A 22,046-nucleotide genomic window follows, 5' to 3' on the forward strand; every position below is an offset into this window, starting at 1 on the left:
AAAATTAAAAAAAAAAGAAATTCTCATCATAATCCAAGCATTGGCTAAAAAGCTACAAAGGATAATGTGCTTAGTAATGTAAGCTTTTCCTTAAACTTTATTTTTTTTGGAGGGGGATTAAATGGCACTATTTCTCTCTTATTTGAAAGCAAATTTGATTACGAGGAAAAAAAACACTCTATCTCAATTACAAAGGAAGTTAATAGACGTGATTCCGAATGATCTCGAACTCAAAAATGGCAATCACAACTGTTTACGCAAATGTAGCCAAACTGTCAAAATTTGTAACTCGAGATTCAGTGGACCGATTGTGAGACAATTTGCAGTTTTGAAATAAGCATACAAATTTATACTAACAGAAATGTTTATACGGTCTTGGGATAGTCAGGCTTAGGACATTGATTGGACTTACATAAATTATATAAGTACAAATTGCAATCAATTATGATAATCACAATGACAAACACAAGATATAGCTTAGTACTCACCGCACTCTCTGTGAAGTAACATTTTCAGGGAACAACTGCACCAATATTAGCTTGAAAAGTATGAAAAATGTGAAATAAAGGTAAAAATCATGCGGGAGGTTGAAAGGATAAAAAGGAATTTTTTATCCTTTTTTATCCTTTCTCATATGATTTTCAGTTATTTCACCTTTTTCAGACTTTTTAAAAGCCAATAATGGGATTTTATTCCGTGAAAATATTACTTACATTCTTATAGAGAGTATGGGCAATACAACTCTTTTCCTTGTGTTCATTATTGTGACATGAAATTACTCAATATTGGCTTAATGATATTTAATTATATAGCTTTGAAGTACAGTATATGTAAAGTTATTTAATTTATATGACGTAAGTAAGAGGAACATGCGGATGATTTGAAATGCTTATGAATGTATACCTGCAAGAACAATACGAAAATATTTAAACTTATATAATATGTTTTCTTAAGTAAAATAATTATTAATACACCTTTTTTTAATCTATAACTGAACTGACAGATTATGTGCATTAAGATACATAATTACTATCTGCAATTTCACGCTGATTACTAATAACATTCATATATTTATAATTTCAGGAAGGTTCGGATCTCCTTTCAGATCTTGAGAGACACCAATTGAAAATGAAAAGATTGGGAGGTACTGTGCAGCCCTTACCAATTATAATTGCGCCTAATGTGTTGGAACCAGAACATTTTTATGTTAGCATAGAAGGAAATATTTACAAAGTGGAAAGTGCACTCAAGGCGGTAGATATATGCTTCAAATCATTTCACGTCTTGAATGGAAAGTACCCACAGGAGAGCGAGCAGGCGTGGACCTTTATACAACATCATATGCACGGAATAGAAACAGTGTGGGATAAGAGGTTCACAGCTGTAAGTAGTCTCATTTCCACGTTAAACACCTTAGAGAACTAAGTACTTGTCTAAGGTGACGTGACAGGTTCGTCCATGTAACGAACATGGCTAGGTGTTTTGTTTGTAAATGTGACTTCAAGACATGTAAAGCATTACTGCTACATTTAAGATTTGTTCATAAATTTAAGATGAAAATATGTATCGTTGTGGAGATTTTTTATGTAGTCGGGAGTTTGATAATGTAAACTCATTCCGTAAACATGTGAAAAAACACGAGCAATCAGTCGCATTTAATGTACCTATAGAGCGTAAAATTCATAAAGAAGACATGCAAAATGTACTACATGTAAACCAGGAATCAGTATCTTCTGCATTATGCAACAATAATGATATTACAGTTACTGCGCCAATTGCCCAGTGTAAAAATGCTTTAGAAGAGGAGGCATTGAACTTTGTTAGTAAGTTATATACAGGCCCGTTCTGGCCCACCGGGACACCGGGACGTGTCCCGGTGCGCCCTCCAAATTATCACACTATAAAGAATGGTATAAGTTTTTAGTAATAAATTCTTACAGTTTTATTGGTAAAGAACCCGTGAAAGGTGCAGTGCGACCTTTACATTAGGCGCCCTTCCGAGACCAAATCAAAGATAAACGATTGTATTTACTCTTCTGTATAGCACAGTTCTGTATAATAAATACACACAGTTACTGTTGGCGAAGAACCCGTGAAAGGTACAGTGCGCACTTTACATAAGGCGCCCTACGAAACACCACATTATAGATAAGTTGTTTTAGTTATCCTGTGTACCAGCTTTGTTTAATAAATTCAAATACTGATTATTAGTACAGAACCTGTGAAGAATACAAGGCGCCCTTTACATAAGATGCCCTGCGAAATATCACATTTTTTATTGTTATTATTATTCTGTATTTCAGTTTTGTATTATAAATTCATACAGTTGCTATTGGCAGAGAACAGGTAAAGAGTATAATCACTTACAGAAATATTATAAAGTTATATAGTTATAAAACGAAACAATGTGATACATCAAGAATAGTTCGGATAGTCAAACGTACGATGCATTTATGTAATACTATACTGACACTAGTCTCTAATTTACGATTTTTACGGCATCGAAGCTTTCACAGTCTTAATATGCATCCATATATGCGAGCATACGGATTGTTCTTGTGTGTTTTAAAGCAGTGTTCGGATAATCAGTACCTGTTGTATTTCTGAAATATATCTGTATTAATTTCCGTAAAATGTGGTCTTCCTGTCACCATGGCACGGCGCGTCCTCAGGTTGTGGATCGAGGAGAAGGCCTCTGGGATATAGAGGTTAGCTGCGAATATACTGATTGTCAGTATATTCGCAGCTAACCTCTATATCCCAGAGGCCTTCTCCTCGATCCACAACCTGAGGACGCGCCGTGCCATGGTGACAGGAAGACCACATTTTACGGAAATTAATACAGCTATATTTCAGAAATACAACAGGTACTGATTATCCGAACACTGCTTTAAAACACACAAGAACAATCCGTATGCTCGCATATATGGATGCATATTAAGACTGTGAAAGCTTCGATGCCGTAAAAATCGTAAATTAGAGACTAGTGTCAGTATAGTATTACATAAATGCATCGTACGTTTGACTATCCGAACTATTCTTGATGTATCACATTGTTTCGTTTTATAGCTATATAACTTTATAATATTTCTGTAAGTGATTATACTCTTTACCTGTTCTCTGCCAATAGCAACTGTATGAATTTATAATACAAAACTGAAATACAGAATAATAATAACAATAAAAAATGTGATATTTCGCAGGGCATCTTATGTAAAGGGCGCCTTGTATTCTTCACAGGTTCTGTACTAATAATCAGTATTTGAATTTATTAAACAAAGCTGGTACACAGGATAACTAAAACAACTTATCTATAATGTGGTGTTTCGTAGGGCGCCTTATGTAAAGGGCGCACTGTACCTTTCACGGGTTCTTCGCCAACAGTAACTGTGTGTATTTATTATACAGAACTGTGCTATACAGAAGAGTAAATACAATTGTTTATCTTTGATTTGGTCTCGGAAGGGCGCCTAATGTAAAGGTCGCACTGCACCTTTCACGGGTTCTTTACCAATAAAACTGTAAGAATTTATTACTAAAAACTTATACCATTCTTTATAGTGTGATATTTTGGAGGGCGCACCGGGACACGTCCCGGTGTCCCTGTGGGCCAGCACTGGCCTGGTGATATCCCACGTATGAAATACATTTTTTTCGACTTTCTCTATTACTAATACGATATTGAACATTAGCATCATACGAGGAAAAATACACAAAAATTCTGGTTTACACAAGCGGATTGAAAAGTGCGAACCACATCATACTATATAATGCAAATATGCATGAATATAAAAAACTGGCTATAAAGTGGGAAAAGAATGGAGTAATGTTTTGAAGGATCATTAACATTTAGAAAAAAAAATCGGTAAGAAAATTAACAGTGGAAATAGATTTCAAAACCCATAGATATCTGATATGGGCACATGTTAAAGTATACATCTTAACAAACAGCGTTCAATCTACAAATTATATGAATGGGCACAAAATTCCTAACATTAGAACATATACAACCGGGATGTATCAACACTTGTTATATAATACATGGACGAGAGGTGTAAAGGAAAACATTAATGTAAAAGTCTTCCTTATAAGTAGTTCCTTTCAAGTTTTACAAAAGAGAATATTATAGGTTCAAAAAGTTAGGGAAATTCGTAATAGATCATAATCAAGAGCAAGGTATAAGCATGAGAGATCTGGAAAATAATAGGGGAAAATATTATTGATGTTAACATGCAATGACATTCATAGACGTTCTCAGTGATAATTAGCATCATTTAAATTCGAATGAGAAGATTAATATCCTTCGATGTCATGAGCTACAATTATACACATATTAAATTAACCTCCTTTGCAGATCAGTACCAAAGTAAGAGAATCATGAAATGAAATTAAATGAAATCTGTAAGCTTTACGTCCCACGGTTATGCCGGCGAGGCTAAAGGAGACGGTGATAATGAGAGATGAGTGAAATGGTGGAATGAAGAAAGTGGGAGGAACCCCGAGAAAACCCACGAGCGCGATGTTTGGCCACCACAAAGTCCACACGGCGCGAGCTTGGATCGAACCAGGGACCCCAAGCACCGGAGGTGAACGCTCTACCACTGAACCACCGCGCCCCCCCTAAGAGAATCATGCGAAACATTATAATCACTAAATTTTGTTTCATGTTTCATACTAAACCATGAATATTCTAATGGCCTCTCTATTAATTAAATTACTTTTTCTATTCATAACAAACTAACATTTTCCCTCGTTTCGCTCGGTAATCTATGAAATGAATAAGATATATTGTTAATATTTACTTATTTTATTTATTTATTTATTTATTTATTTACAAGAGGTTTCAGATACAGCACTAGGCCATTTTACACTGAAACATCTTATAACAATTTATTTACGATTTGAGGTGAAGATGGTACAACACAACAGCGACATTACAAAAATAGTTAATTAACCCTCGTAGCCCGATGACATAATACAATAGATGACAAGGTCTTATGACAAGTTTGTCGGAGAATTAATTACCTAAATACAATAAAAACATACTAAATATGCTAAATGATAGTGTTTGTTAATTTCAAATAGAAATATGGGCATATGTCGGACAGAAGAGGGCCAGAATTGTTTGCCAAAAAAAATTTTAAAACAAATATTGGCTAATTTTGTTAAGATTTCGTTAGTTGAGATTATTTATGGTAGCTTTGAGTAGATTAGGTTAGTTAAGGAAAGGTTAGGTTAGGTTAAGTTTGTTTTACCAATGACATTTTTCACCATTGATATGCTATTCGCCACAAGATATGTGGGTATTTTGAGTCTTAAGTTATTTTTAATTACACATAACACTTTCCGAATTGTGTTTACAACAATAATACTTCACAAATTACTCACAATTCAATTACCCTTTCATGATATGAACTCATTCTTTCTGTAAACATTCGGTTTTTACTAGTTTTGGCCCCCTTCTTCCGACATAACCCAAAATATGAAGCTTGGACACTGCGTTAAATAAGAAATAAATATTTTAATATGGGGTGCGCTTCACCCCACCTTGGTGCTTAACGTAATTTTTTAACCTTGGGGCTACGAGGGCTAATAGATGATATGAAAGTATACTTACTTAAAGAACGTCTACAGTTTCTGGTAACTGGTAATTGGCGCTGAGAACTCGGTTTAGAAGGGACCTTTGGACAATATTAACTCTCGCCGCTCGAGTGTAAAAGAGTTACTAGACCGTGCTGTTCTAGCGGGAACGCCTAAATTTATCTGACTTAACTACTGTTCACAAGATATGTGACCCTTTGCACTTTTTTGCAAAAATATTAGATCAGAAATTTTGTTTCTCACTAGGGGATGTTTGTTATTGAGGGGTTTTAAAACGTAATTTTTGGAAGTGTTCGTAGGTGAGGCACTCGGTAGGATAAAATGGCTTAAAAGAAATTCATTACGGAATTTAATTTTTTAATGAGTAAGGCAGGCTATAGACTGGGTAGGAGAACAGTAGTCAATAGTGGGAGCAACATATGACTTATAGAAGAAGGTTAAGGAATTAGGAATTTTTATGTCAGTGAAGCGATAAAGGAGTCCCAGTTTTCTCACAGCAAAACAAGATATTGTGCTTATATGATCCTCAATAGTAAGCTTACTGTCAATGATAACCAAGATCTTTGAAAGAGGAGACGGGGCTTATGATCTTACGACCAATTTTGTAAATGTGTTTTATAGGTTCCTTTTTAGAGAAATCGTAAGAGAAGCACATTTTTTAATGTTTAAGCTAAGTTTCCAAGAGTTACACAAGATGAGAAGAATGGAAGCATCATGTTGAAGAGTTATCGTGTCGTACTCGGACTGAACTTGTCTTTTGGGTTTGCAGTCATCAACGAATAAAAGAATATTGGTGGAGCTTTTTGTGAACAAAGAAGGCAGAAATGTATAGTATAGTAGGAAGAAAAACGGTCCACGGGGCACTGCTTTGAGGAACTCCAGAAGTTACGGGAATAAAATCAGAAAAGTAACCTGAAACTAAATATCGTTTTGTCCTATTACTGAGATAGGTTTAAAGAAGACTAAGTAATTAGCTAAGCAAATTGAATCTAGAATTAAATTTGTATACAAGAAGATAGTGTAGAAAGGAATTGAAAGACTTAGCTAGGTCCAAATACAAAATGTCGAGTTGAGAATTTACTGAGATTCTGCCCACAGCATCGTAGAGAAGAACAGTTAAATAAGTAACACAAGAATTTCCTGGCAACAAGCCGTGTTGTGAGGAGTTTATAAATGGAGCTACAAATTGAAATGTCCTGTTTTTGATTATCTTTTCAGAAAAGAGTGAGAGAGGTGATAATAAAGAAATAGGTCGATATGAGAAAACATCATTTATATTGTTACCAAACTTATGAAGAAAAGTGAAGACAAACTTATGGAGCTCTCTTCCAACAGGTGGGAAAGACACTTTCTACGAAACAGCGATTTAATAAATTCGAAAGGTTTTGAGAAAGTGAATTGAGAACGCTGCGTAGGAAGCAAGCGCAAATTTCTTCTGGCCCTAAGACGCGCTGCTGGGTCTACGTCAAAATGGTATTGGTACAAGACTAAGATTCAGAATAAACAGGGTGAAGAGGGAGAGGGAAAGAAGGAGAAGTGGGATGCGATGAAGCAAAGCTACTAACAAAATATGCATTAAAAATCTTAGACCTTTTTCATTTGCACATGCATTTTTGTAGGTCAGTTCAGTCGGTATACGAGAACTATTTGTTTATTAGTGTCTAGAATCGCTTAGAAATATTACTTGTATCAATTGTAATGGGCTCAGTGTACTGTTCGTACTTTCTTTTCATAAGATATTTACTATGTATTGTAATATCTGTAAAGTTCTTGTAAGTATATTCACTGGGTAAATCCTTCCATAGCTTCAATGCACTTTCTCGTTGCCAAGTAAGCACTTTAGTTCCTCATCAAACCACGGGGGAGGGGATCTTTAAGAAAGTCTCTTACGGAAGAACAAAATCTTTAACCACAGCCTGTATGACGTCAGTAGATTAGACTATTTTCTAAACTAATATTTAAGTTATAAATATAGAATATCACTATAAATTCATAATATCATTATAATCATTCATTTCCTAACTGAAGTTCTCAAATTATTTTCTAAAAAAATCTCTAAACTTTGTAAGGTATTTATTACAATTACTTCACATGCAATCTTGTTCCTGTAAGAGAATTCGTCAAGGCTGTTCTTGAAGTAACTCAAAATTAAAAATCCATATTCAAATTTAACTTACTTTGTAACATTAAACATTATTTGGACAACCATACACAAGTAAGTGCTTTTATGTTACGGAAAACAAAAAAAAAGTAAAATAAATAGATATAATTTAGCTTGTCTTCCCTAATTACAGCTTTCAGTAAATTTATGTTCATTTTCAGATTAGTGTTCATGTTAGTTACATCGATTTGAAATTACTTAAAATTTGAAAAGTATCATTAAGCTATTTAGGTCTGTATTCGTAGTTGCAGCAGCAAGTTTGATTAAAATATATATTGATATTAAATAAACTTATTTTGTGTCTAACGAAGACTTGTTCCTTAGATTATGAAAGCTATATATGACGATTGTAAAAACGGACAGGATTGTAAAAACGCACTTACCATCAACATGATGAACACATATCGTTAAGTAGAAAATGATGAGGAGCACAGCAACTGTTTTAAATATTTCCATTTGTTACGCCACCTAGAAGTAAAATATGGCATCCATACTGCTATATACACATAATAAGAATATTGCTTTTAAATCTACGATTCGTTTTAAAGATATTTGTAAAGTTTCATATATAATGTTCTATTTGTTTCTTATGGAACGAACTATCTAAATACTTTCAGTAGCTTGATTTAACACTACCTTATCAGAATTATTAATTTGATCGTCATTTTGTAAAACACGTATGAACATTTAGCTTCTAACTTAAACTTGAATTGATTTGCTATATTTTTGAAATTATTAGGTTAAATGATTCCATCTGCAGGAAAGAATCAATGGGTAATATCTTAAAATAATATAACATAATTTATAAAATAATATAAATTCTGGTATTTAAAATTTGTGGCTTAACATTTATCTTGATTCACACTTATTTTACGACGATACAGACGGTATAGCAGGACTGACTATATTTTCAACATAAATATTTATACTAAGTTCTGTGAAATTTTAGGTGTCATTAACACGTTTCTTTCCATGAATATATCGTAATCAATCTATACTTAGAATAATGTTTCCATGACTAAATTTATTTATTGAACAAATTCCCAGAAAGAGCTCAACTTTGCCATTTTATACAGAAAAATATTGACAAAAGAAAAAAGACAACTAAAATAACATCAAAGCAAAAAACAGTGTCAAAAATGATGTAAGAGTAATGTTATTTCGTCAGAAATCACTTAATTGCTGTTCCTGATAACGTGTAGTTGGAAAAAATCCACATTAGTTAGGAAATGATTATAACAGTTCGGTAGTCTGTAAAACTAAATATATCTGTACAATTGCCAACCTAGAGTGGGCAAGATGGAAAAGGTAGGTATTCTGGCTTATAGGGGAAGGGACATGTAAAGTTAGTTCCTGAAGTAATGTTTCCGTTCAGAAGTTTCCATTAACTATTTTACGATGAAAGTTCAGGTCAGAGATATTTTTGCGTATTCCCGAAGTCTGTGTATTAGGATGGCGCAAAGGTTCATTCTTAGATAATATTCGACGTGCAAGAGCACAAAACTAGAGTACAGAAATAAAGAAATTGAGATTTGAGCCAAGTTTGACGAGATGTGTATTTGGGCCTATATGCGAGAGCAATGTTCGACCTTGAGTGCTATTATAGTTTTAGGAAAGTTGCTTATGATGAAAGTGTGCTTAGTTCAGCAAATCGATAAAGAAGCCCCAACATGCGCATGGAATTCTTGTAGATTGGGTTGTTGTTTTTAGGGAATGTGAATTTCGAATCAAAGATGACAACACGATCACTGTGACTGGAAGAAATTGTAAAAGCGAAATCAATTATACGTTATGTGGAGGGAACAGAAATTTTTTTTACGAAGCAACTCTTATTACAATTTCTTACTGTTCATTTTCAAGTGCAAGATTTTACATAAGCCTATAAGGTAATCCATGCTTTTCTGTAACACAATTGATTCATTCATGGAGACACGAGATTCTCTGTATAATTTACAGTCTTCAGCGAAAAGCAGAAGGACGCTAGGATTAAGTGATAAGTTCGAGCAAAGATAATCCATATATAGGAAAAATAACATGGACCCAAGTACACTCCCTTGAGATCATGGGCTGCGAATTAATGTCGCCCCGAAAAGAATAACTTTCTCTTTACTGTTCTTCACGTAACTGGGGATTAAAGAGAGAAATTTACCAAGTACATGCTATTTCATAAATTAATAGCAGCACTCATTTATTGTTGTTTTGAGGAACAAAAATTCTAAGTCCAACATCGGGTATCTTCGGAAGAAAGGGAACCAGGTTGGAACCTACAAACCAACATTTGCAATCGGGAAAAGATTTGCAGTTGTGTATTTTTTTCTTTTAAATATAATAATGCTTGTTATGAAGTGTAGATAAAAAGCAATATTGATTGAAATACGGTACTCAATGATGCATTATTTCGAAACATTAATCTCAGTATATGCTTAATACGTATAAGAAATAATAAATAATAAATATGAAATATAATTTAGATATGTAAAATATCCTTTCCGTATGCAAATGACTGATGAATGTTAAGACATAGAACATATTTCTCGCCTACGTAGTGAAAAAAAATCAAAATTGAACAAAAACATCGCTTGAAGTGAATAAGAATTTCATTGCCTTGTAAGTACGCTATACATCGCTAGAAGAAGATTACCAAAAGTGCATGTATGAGCTTAGTAGTATGCTGTTGGATTCGAAATCGTAATGTCAAGAGTTCGATTTCCAATTGCTTCATTCCTTTTTTATGAAATTCTGTTTTCCGTAATGTACGAAAAATTATATAAAATAATTACATTAAACCTCATCAGTTGGATATATATATATATATATATATATATATATATATATATATATATATATTACAGTTCATATATATAACATTTGTAACATAAAATGTAACAACTGAGATACGTGTTGACAGTACTCCTGTATTATACATGAGAATGTTAAATATAAATTAAGGAAATATTGAAATAGTAAAGAATATATTGTGAAGTATATTTATTTGCTCCTGTTATATAGAGTGTACTTCACAACACTCTCATAACAGCATATTATTTACGTTCTTGAAATATATTCTTATAGGGATAAAAAGGTGTATAAACAGACAATCGAAGGTCGGATAGTGGTTCCAGACGAACAAATTTTACCGATACCCCTAAGGTCACGTAAAGAGACTTATATTCTTTTACAACGGAGAGTCTTTACATAGAGTTTCAGTTTAATTCTCTGATATGCTTTTCTATATGCATCTCTCACCGTCTGGCTTTGTGTGTGTGTGTATGTAAGTGTTTCGCAATATTCCGAGTTTAGTGCAACAGTTGCAACATATATAAGTATCATTGTCATCGAGTACCGGAAATTCAAAGTCGTGTTTCTTCATATTGGGTTTATGTTTTCATGTTAGATCAGAGGCAGCAGCTAATTTTATGTTAGTAGTATTGCACAAAAGTCGGATACAAGGTGAGGTTTGCTGCTATAAATATTTTCAGAAATTTGTATGTAGCCCTGAAAATGGTTGTTTTGGCGGGTTAAGGTGGATATATAATTATTGTGGCCAAGACTTTTCTGAATTTATTTCACGCTCCCTTTTTCTCGGCATGGAAACTATTCAATTTGTGACAAATCTATCTCTTTTCCCTACCTCCTGTTATGTCTCTCAAACAAGGGCTGACATGTCATCGCGAGTTTTTGGTCTATCTGACTCACGCCAACTGTTGCTTAGAGTACGCTTCACCTCTGCCACATATGTAGCATGGGATTGAGGTATGCTCCAAGAGTCGACTATTCAATTAAAGCAATATCAGGCTGTCCTGCGAACAATTTCTGAACATCACGGGAAGTATGTATTGGCAATTGGTCTTACTGGAAATGAATTACACATTTGGGGTGAAGTACTTATACTGATGGTACGATGATATTTCAGACAATAGTAAGTACTGATCACTTTCCAGATGTCCTCCAATTCTGTGTAGCTGTCATGCACTGCGACTAGAAACCCAACCGTAACAGAAATAAATACATGGTCACTGCGATTGCAAGTAGTCACATACCCAGGGTCATAACGTGTGCATCTAGAACGAAACACAAAATAGTGACCCTCATTTGATGTTGTGAATATGGGTTCATCTGAAAAACCTACGTTTTCTCAGTTGCGACGCACATTAGCATGATCAAATATGAGACGGTAAATGTTGTATTCGTCTGTGAGCTTTGATTCATGTCAGCAACACGGCCACTTAACCCAGTATGACCAAGCCCTTGCAAAGCTGTCTGCTTACTACTAGAGAAAGGAGAAGCTTAACTTAAGTATCTGGCTCTAACAGGGCTTCCTTAACTAATCTCGTATATTCCGCCACAGTAGACACATGAGGAGAACCAAGAGATCGTAAAGTACAGGTCTGATGGGTCGAGTTCATCACCTTCCTTCTAGAGGTCGGGATATATACTCGCCTGCTAGTTCGAGTTGCAGAATAGCCTTCCAACTGCCTTAAAGAATTATTGTTGTAGACCTATACATATTTACCAATGCTCTGAGCTGTAAGAATGAAGCAATAGGTAAAAGTACGTATCTGACATGAAATTGGTTACATGCACGACACGCCTATTGTTGGGAAGGAATTGGTCAACGACTCGCGAAAGAAATCTTAAAATGGTGCGAGAAATATAATAATAATATTAAAGACAGTTTTCATAATACGGAATATGAATATGAATAATACGAATCCCTGTTTAATGAATAGACAAATAAACTGAGTTTACAGATATAAGTGCATATACCATATTCCAAACAGATTGAACGATATGATTATGGCTGTTTTGGTGTGATCAGTTCTTCAGAGAAGACGGACGCGCTCTAGTACACTCTTCAGTGCGACGTTGCAACATGGGGCAAGACATTGTGCAGTATAGAGCGGCCATCGGACTTTTCAACATATCGAAAACAAGATCAAAAAACTACGTAAGAAAGGGAAGTGCTGTGTCATGTGCGAACAAAGATAACAAAAATGGGAAGTGTGCATTTATCAGTGCTACGCTTATATTGATACTCTTATTAGCCCAAGCAGTTGAACCGAACCCAGGACCTACTACTGCGAACATCGAAGAACTCTTGAAAGAATTAAAAATTGGTCAAGATAACCTTATATCGGAAACAAAAGCATTGCGAACAGAAATGAAAAGTATGATAACTAAAGTGACTTTGCTCGAACAACAGCTACAAAAAGAACAGGACACAGTACAAAGACTCATAAAGGAAAACCGGGATATCAAAAACCAACTTGACTATCTCGAAGGGCAATCCAAACGAAACAACATTGTGCTATACGGTGTAAAAGAAGATGAAAACTACGAGGACTGGAATACAACAGAACAAAAGGTCATAGAACTTATCAGGAAAAACACGGACGTAACTATAACAAGTGACATGATCGAAAGAGCACATCGGATGGGAAGCAGCCGTGGGCAACGACCAATTGTTGTGAAATTAATTTCGTTCAAGAAAAAACAAGAAATTCTTAGAAATGGGCGAAAACTACACACAGCGGGCATAAGTATCAGTGAGCAATATTCTCGCGGAGTGAAAGAAATTCGTGAACAGTTAAAAGTTCATCTAATAAAAGCCAGAAACGGTGGTTACAACGCGCATCTCAGATATGACAAAATAATTATCAACGGTACAAAATACAGCTTGCAACAGTGTATAGACTATGAGAACAGCATGTATTCAGGAGAACAGGTCTACCAAACAAAATCCTCTGCCGACAGGAACACGTCATTGCAGGAAGCAACGGGCGACGGAGACTATCAAAGAAGCATCAACGTGAGGGACCCTAGAGGAAAAACCGCCTACAACCAAAGAAGAGGAGCGGAAGGGGGAAGTGAAGTGTTAGTGAACAACAGTGATAAGTGAGTAGGGGGGAGTGGAAGAACAGATGGAACGAATGCAGAACAGAGAGGACAGGACATCGACCCACATATCCACGTAAGGAGAAACACGCAGAAACCCATTGTGACATTAATGCACCAGAATATCCAAGGGTTGACATCAAAAATAACTGACCTTGAAGCATTCTTACATACAATAGACAAACAACCGCAAATCGTGTGCCTGACCGAACATTGGTTAACAAAAGAAAATATTGAACAAATAAAAATTCAAAACTATGAAGTAGTTAGTCACTTCTGTAGGGAAATAAACAGCAGGGGAGGATCAGTAATCCTAGTCGAAGAAAACTTGACACAAGATGTTAAAAAAATAGACATGCGAAGTACGGAGTTCGCTTATGAAAGTGCAGTCATTACTATAGAAAAGTTAAATTTAATAATAGCTGTAATATATCGTAGCCAACGGGGATCTCTTGACACCTTCTTTAATTCACTCAAAATGTTTCTAGAGGGCATACGGAATATACATAAGAAAAAAATTATAATATGCGGAGATTTCAATATAGATTTCCTAAAAAACTCCTCAGAAAAAGAACGCGCAATTACACTTCTAAACATGTATAACATAACATACATCATAAATAAACCCACTAGAATAACCACGCACTCAAAAACGGCTATTGACAATGTGTTTACTAATGTAAAAGATGACATCAAATATGATATAATTGATGGGCTATCTGATCACACATGCCAGATGATGTACATAGAAACACAACAAAAAATTGACAATACTCACAAAACACGCACAATCAGGAACTACAGGCTAAGACATAAAGAGAAATTTACGAGATTAGTAACAAACGAAACATGGGTGGACGTGTATAACAAATCCACAACTGACGAAAAATATAACGCCTTTTTTGATCGTATTCACTGTAATTTTGACGTATCCTTCCCGAAAATAATAATAAAAAATAATACAAAAAACACTAAAAAATGTTGGGTGACACCAGAAGTTAGGGAACTCAGCAAAATAAAAAGACGTTTACTGAAAAACTCCCAACAAACAGGAAATACTACACTAAATAAAACACTAAATAAAGTATTTATAAATCAATACAAAAGAAAATTACGTAATATTAGACAAGGTTACTACACAAACAAAATAATGACAGCAAATAACAAAACAAAAACATTGTGGAAGGTAGTTAATCAAAATACACGAAGGGAAAATAAACGTACACAAAACAATATTAGTCTTTACGTCAATCAGATACAGATCACGAATCCTGACCAAATAGCAGAAATATTTAATGATTACTTTATCGATATTGCAGATAAATTAACGAATAAGACGCAAGATAGCGAAAAGGCTATTGAACTATTAAGAAATTTTAAACCTAGGACATGCAAAACTATGTTCCTCATGCCGATAATAGAACATGAGGTATTTTATGAAATAAATAGATTAAACCCAAATAAAGCTACAAGCGACGAAATTCCAATTGAAATAATCAAGCAGAACAGCCAGAATTTAGTACCTATACTTACATACCTATTTAATGAAAGTCTCAATACAGGAAAATATCCAACAAAATTAAAAGAAGCTAAAATAAAACCAATCTTTAAACAGGGAGACAGAACATTGATACAAAATTACAGACCGATATCACTCTTACACCCAATAAATAAAATATTTGAGAAACTAATTAAAAAGAGACTAATAAATTTCTTGAACAAACAGCAGATACTATGCCATGAACAACACGGTTTTGTAACTGGAAAAAACACAACTACGGCAACATATACGCTTATAAAACACATACTAAAAGGGGTAAACGATAAAATACTAATCTTAGGCATTTTCTATGATTTAAGCAAAGCTTTCGATCTAGTTAACCACAAAATACTCTTACGAAAACTTGAGCATTATGGCATAAGGGGAAAAGTGCTACAGCTGATGGAAACCTATTTACAGGGGAGGACGCAAGCAGTTGAAGTCTCCCACATACAAAATGGGAATGTAAAAACATATTTATCAAACCCAAGACAAGTCCGCAACGGCGTGCCTCAGGGCTCAATATTAGGTCCAATCCTATTTCTACTGTATATAAATGGTTTTCCTGGAATATTGAAGAATTTTGAAGTAATTTTATATGCAGATGACACAAGCGTAATTGTAGAGGGTAAAACCGTAAGCGAGCTAAGGAACAACACATGTAGAGTATTGGATCAAGCCAAAAAATGGTTCGAAAGTAACTGCTTATGCATAAACAACACAAAAACGAAATACCTACTTTTTCACACAAAACAAAACACGAAAATAAAAGAAACCAAAAATAAATTGACCAATCTAAAACTAGATTTCACCCATGAAATTAAATTTTTAGGATTACATATAAATGAAAATCTAACTTGGGAAACACACGTTAAAGAAATAATAGTAAAATTAAATTCCAGACTTTATGCACTCAGGATACTAAAAGAAACGTTAAATACTAAAGCTTTGATCCAAGTATACTACGGGCTTATACACCCTATACTAAATTACGGCATCATTTTCTGGGGCAAATCTTCAAGCAGCAAAGCAGTCTTCATGAAACAGAAGCCAGCAATACGGATAATATTTGGTCTACACATGAGAACATCATGCAAAGAAAAATTTAAACAGCACCACATCCTTACCCTACCATCTATTTATGTATATGAAACTGCAATCTATGCAGCTAAACTGAAAGATGGAACCCAAATAAATCACGTATATAATACCAGACAACAAAATGATAGACGACAATATTTTACAACACTAACATTAGTTCAGGAAGGCCCAAGCCATATGGGAGTACAAATTTACAATAAGCTGCCCAGAGAAATAAAAAATGAAGAAAATATAAATGTTTTTAAAAAGAAACTCAAGAGATTCCTGGTGGATAAAGTATATTACAGCGTAACAGATTATCTTTACAATAATGTATATTAAATAGTAGTAACATATTTCTTTTTCTAAGTGTATTTACTGTAAGAAAGAGGACTGTCTGAACCCTCCAAATACCAAATGTATATTGGTTTTAAATGGAGTAAATAAATACAAATACAAATACAAATACAGATGTCTAACTTCGAGTATCTTCGGAAAACAGTAAACTCGAGCTGCTGGTTGGAACCTCCCGGCCAAGCTTAGTATTCGGGATATGTTTTTCCTTCTGGTAAATATAATAATACATGTTAAAATGGTATTAAGTGTAGGAAAAAGTAAGATATATTGAAACACTTAATGATACAATATTTCAAAGCTATGTATTCACACCTTCGTTTTTTCGTTGTGATTTTCATACTGAAAGGAACTTATACTTTTGAACTGAGTTATATTCATCAGAAGCAGTGATAAATCTCAACTCGACTCGGATTTGGGACGAGTTTCAGATCGAGTCGAACCAAAACGAGTCAATGTGTAGATTGAAGTATCCCACATAGACAATACCATTATTTTATTATCAATGATAGTACTACCACTACAACTTATTTTATTATTATCATTATATCAACACCATATATATAAACACACATCATGCGAACACCATGAAAGATGGACTGTTTTTATCGGAATACTTAAATTTAGTTTACTGTCGACCTCGATAGTCATTAATCCTGGAAGTCAAGAACATTGTTCACTACCCCAAGCTGTAAGCGTCAGTGGAACACAGATAGTCAACTATCGTCTTTTCCTTAATAATTGGTGGTCCCGCAACGTCGATGCCCGATGGCTCCAGTCCCGTTTTTCCACCAGTTGCAGAGACTAGACGGAAGGCCAACAAACCACAATATTACTTCCCCAAAATAAGTTAAATCGTCTATTTGCGTCTGTTACTTACGTTCAGGTGAGTCTATAAAACGCTAATAATAAGTCAGAAACCCCGAGGTACCCGTGTACTTTTCCGACTTCGCCATGGAGACGATGAAGGAAACCTCCCTTGTAGAAGGATTAATTATTGAAGTCTTAATTTAGGCAATCAGAAAATCACTCTCTTTCGATACCTCTCCCCGTTGGAACAATGGTTACCAAAGATGTCAATTAAAACTTGGAACATGGCACATTGACCCACGACACATCTTAAACCACGAGACACTGTGGCGCACAATGAACCACCAAAAAACGTGACCCACTTATACACAGTGATTCATTAAAATGCACTCAGAACCATTGTGAACAACTGCGACACACTAAACCCCATCATCATCAACTCTGACCTATGAGCCACAACAAACGTCAGTTTTCAAGTTGTCAGCTCCTCTAAAATCTCACAGGCTGCATATCAATCGAAAAGTAGTGATATTCTATTGCTAATATTACAATTCCAAATATCAAATTTCAGAAATGCCTGAACATTCTTTTTCATTAGAGTCAATTGGAAAAAGAAGAAAAAATGACATTGTAAAAGTTGAACGTAGACAAACTCACCAATGTTCAGAAGATGCTCTCTACAATGCTCTGAACAGAAAGGGTTGGTACTTCATCATTTAAAATTTCATACTTGATCGATGCAGGTATATATAAATACTTTTGGACAACTCTGGATATTAGTTCAGATTGTCATTTCTTCTCACGGTAAAAATTTAATGTGGTTAATAAGACCGTCTTGAAGTGGGTACAAACTATCTTGCAAAGATATTAGAAACACTTTTTGACCCCGAAAACTATGAATTTAACACATATTAAAGTAACTTTTAAATTGTATTTTTCAACTCTCCATAGTTGTCATCCTGTGAAGGTGGGGATGAATTTGAACGCCATGGAGTGCATCAATATCGAACGAGAAAATTATGGAAAGCGCACTAACAAGTTAATATCTTATATTGACAGAACATTATCCAATGAAACATTGCGCAATGGATAGGGGAGTAAAGGAAATTGAGAAATTCGAAGTTGCATGGGCCGATACCCAGAAACACGGATGATACAGACGAAAGAAGGATTCAGAATCATGTGAGGATAGCAATAAAAGAAATGCACTGACGCAGAAAGAACTTCAAAACGATTAAAATATTCAAAATGACATTTACAAAGATGTATTTTAAACAAACATTGTACCCACAGACATGTCCAATAACATCATATGCAATGCAGTGTTGCTAACTGAGCACAAAATCAGCAATACAAAAACTATGAAGATGTTGCCGCTGTATGGTAACGAAAGCTCAGTACACCAACACTCAATCTAGCAGCAATCCCGGGAACATTGGATTAATAGTAGATGCCAGAAAAGCTTCAAGATCATAGGGAAATATATTGTCAATTATTCGCAATTTTAGGTTTCTTACGCTATCATTAAACATACTAGAATAGTAAAATATTGTTGTTTATGAAATAGTATATTTGCTCTTGACTTTCAAACTTTTTCATACAAAATATACAGATATTATTATTTTTTTAAAACTTTGCGCTGTTCAAAAACGCTAACGCTCAAATGCAGTTTTTAGGTACAGGCCTAGTTTGCCTAATGGGAAATGAGGCACTGTTTCGGTCGTTGAAAACTTACAGTTCGACACTAACATCGGTTACTTTCGATATTTAAGCGTTCCTACGTAACAACTCTGAATGCTAATGGGAACTTAATTGTAGTTAAGAGAAACTGAAAGTAGAATTACTTACTTAAGTGACAACCAAACTTTGGATTCGATACAATTAATGATCATTTTCTAACATTGTGTACGTATCCTGACACTACTCTTTACCTGACTGTAAGAAGTATGGTTCATTTGGTCTAGAAATATCAGAGTTATGTTGAAACACACACATACATCCACTTGCAAGTATATATATATATATATATATATATATATATATATATATATAAGGATGAGAAAGAGGGCGACCGAGCAAGAGAGAGAGAGAGACGGAGAGAGAGACAGTGAAACAAAGCACCACCATTTCTATATTACAAAAGCAAAAGCACTAGAATTGAATTGAAAACATATGTAAAGACTTTCTGTTGTGGCATGCTTCATAAGGACAATTCTAGTATGTTAGGTGACCTGTGGAGTTCAGAAATTTCTTAGGAGCTTTCCGACTTTGGATATGCTCTGTCCATACCCTCACTTTATCCCGCGGATCATAAATGAAATGATATTAGGAGAATGCTGAGAAGTAACCTCTTTATGAGAAATAATTGCAAATAAATACAGTACATTACTGTTTCTTTTTTTCTTTTTCTTTTTAATGTTTATCCATTAATGCTAAACAATCATCTCTTTCACAGAAAAAAAATATGGAAAATATTATTTTCGTGTTTAAAATGTAATCCTTCTTAAGTGTTATATGCTAATCAGTACCTTATTTGTACAGTGGAAGAGAAATATGCGTAATTACTTCTTTCCCAGGGCGGGGAGAACTGATCCACCATTAGAGAAAACATAAAAATTCCCATGAGCATTATCAATTAAATAATATTCCTTCGAAAATACTGCAATTATTTTTTGCATCTGAAGTAAAATCTAACATAATAATAATAATAATAATAATAATAATAATAATAATAATAATAATAGTAACAATAATAATATTTTAGTATCAGACTTGAGGAGATTTTATATGATACATGGATTAATGAAAATAATCACTACTTGTTACAGAATCCGTCGTATTCCATTCCTGGCGTGACGTCACGTTGTTCGTATTCCACGTTGATCAGTAGGTTCTGTCTCATATAGCCTCGCTGCTGAAAGGGACGTTAAACTCTACAGTGAAATGAAATCTTTGAGTTTTATGTCCCACGATTATGCAGGTTAGGCTAAAGATACTTTGGTGATAAGAAACGAATGAAATTTTGGAATGAAGAAATTGGGAGGAAACGGGAGAACACCTAGGCACGCACACGCTGATTGTCCACCACAAAGTTAACTTGGCGGAAGTAGTCATTGAACCCGGGACCCTATGAAGCAGAGGGGAACGCTCTACCACTGAGCCACCACGACACCAAACTAAAGACAAATCAACGCATAGTAATCGTGGTTCAATGATCAACGCTCTCAACTTCTAATCTGAATGTCCAGGGAGTTTTTTTTTTCAATTAAGGGAAACATTTCCTTAAATATAAAGTTCTCTTTTGAAGTGCTTTTAAAAACAAAATCAACTAGTTTCGTTGCGTTTCAAAGCTCACAAGGAGAAAGCAGACTTTGTTAAATTAACTTCGTGGCCAATTGTTGTAAGGTGAAAAATGCACATTTATGGTATTCATATTAAAACTGGGAGATCGCATTAGCCTAATTGAAGGGGAAAAAAAGCATCTTAAAGTTTTCGACTCGCAGAACATATCGTACAATCCGCAAGTTCATTAAGTTAAAGCGTGGTAGGATCAGTCGCATCTGTGACTCACGTGCAAAAGGTCCCGGCTTCGATTCCCGCTGGAGTTAACTTATCTCTTCTTTTGCTTCAACCAATAAAATAGCCACTTGTAACTACAAGTAAAATATTAATTTAATTATGTTTGTAATGAATTATAACAGTAGAAATATTCAAATCATGTGTAAAATCTTTCAATGTTCCATGTTAACTAGCAAACAAAATGTATTGATATCACGAGTTATATTATGGTTACCGTAGTCGTTGTGTATATAATGTTCTTACGCTTCGTGTCTACATCTGTTGGCAGTGTTTGCATTACAAGAACTGGCGCAAATGCCACGGGGGATGAGAGCGGACATGTCTCCTCCAAACTTGGAACTGAAGTATGTCCCTCCGAATAATTTGATTTGAAATGTTTTTTTGTAGGGGGAGAAGACTCAAATCTTTCCGCCTCTCAATGTTGAAGACAACTCCCTCCCCTGATCTTCCACAGTATTCCTTTTCAACTTTATAAATGTTTTCAACATCGCTTTAAAAATATGGGGAATATCTTACCCGTCCGCCCCAATGTTGGAGACAGATTTTCGCCGCTTATTACAAACGGAATAAGTAGGAATTCTCCTTTGATTACAATATCATCTGGTATTATCGAAGAGGATTTTTTTCTCATACCCCTTGTAATTCTTACGCTGTCAATAGATGTAAACAAGAAGCATCAAGAATATTTTTTACACAATGACAGTGGTATCCATAATATAACTAATGATATCAATATATTTAGGAAATGGAGTCGTTTCTAGTTAACATGGAACATTGACAGATTTTAAAACTGATTTGAATAGTTGTATTGCTTTAATTCATTAAATACATATGGGAATTAACATTTTGCTTGCAGCTACAAGTGGTTACTTTATTGATTGAAGCAGAAAAATGTTGACTCTAGCGGAAGCCGCACCCGGGAAGCTTGGCTGCTGCGTCACACATGCAACTGACTCTACCACACCGTCAGTTTATTACTTTGTGCAACGTGCGAAATATGAATCGAGGCAAACACTTGAGAATGCT

At 34.7% G+C, this 22,046-nt stretch overlaps 1 long non-coding RNA gene across 1 annotated transcript in view; it reads right to left on the minus strand.

Annotated features, from left to right (window-relative positions):
- LOC145683292 (uncharacterized) overlaps positions 1-22,046 on the minus strand; it is a 211,844-nt gene that overhangs the window by 104,321 nt on the left and 85,477 nt on the right. The window contains exon 2 of the long non-coding RNA XR_014131004.1: positions 8,146-8,230. This is a non-coding gene — a long non-coding RNA (uncharacterized LOC145683292). The remainder of the gene's footprint in view (positions 1-8,145; positions 8,231-22,046) is intronic.

This window comes from Thermobia domestica, chromosome 4 (genome assembly GCF_964235325.1).
Source record: "Thermobia domestica chromosome 4, izTheDome1.hap1.1, whole genome shotgun sequence".
NCBI classification, from domain to species: Eukaryota; Metazoa; Arthropoda; class Insecta; order Zygentoma; family Lepismatidae; genus Thermobia; species Thermobia domestica.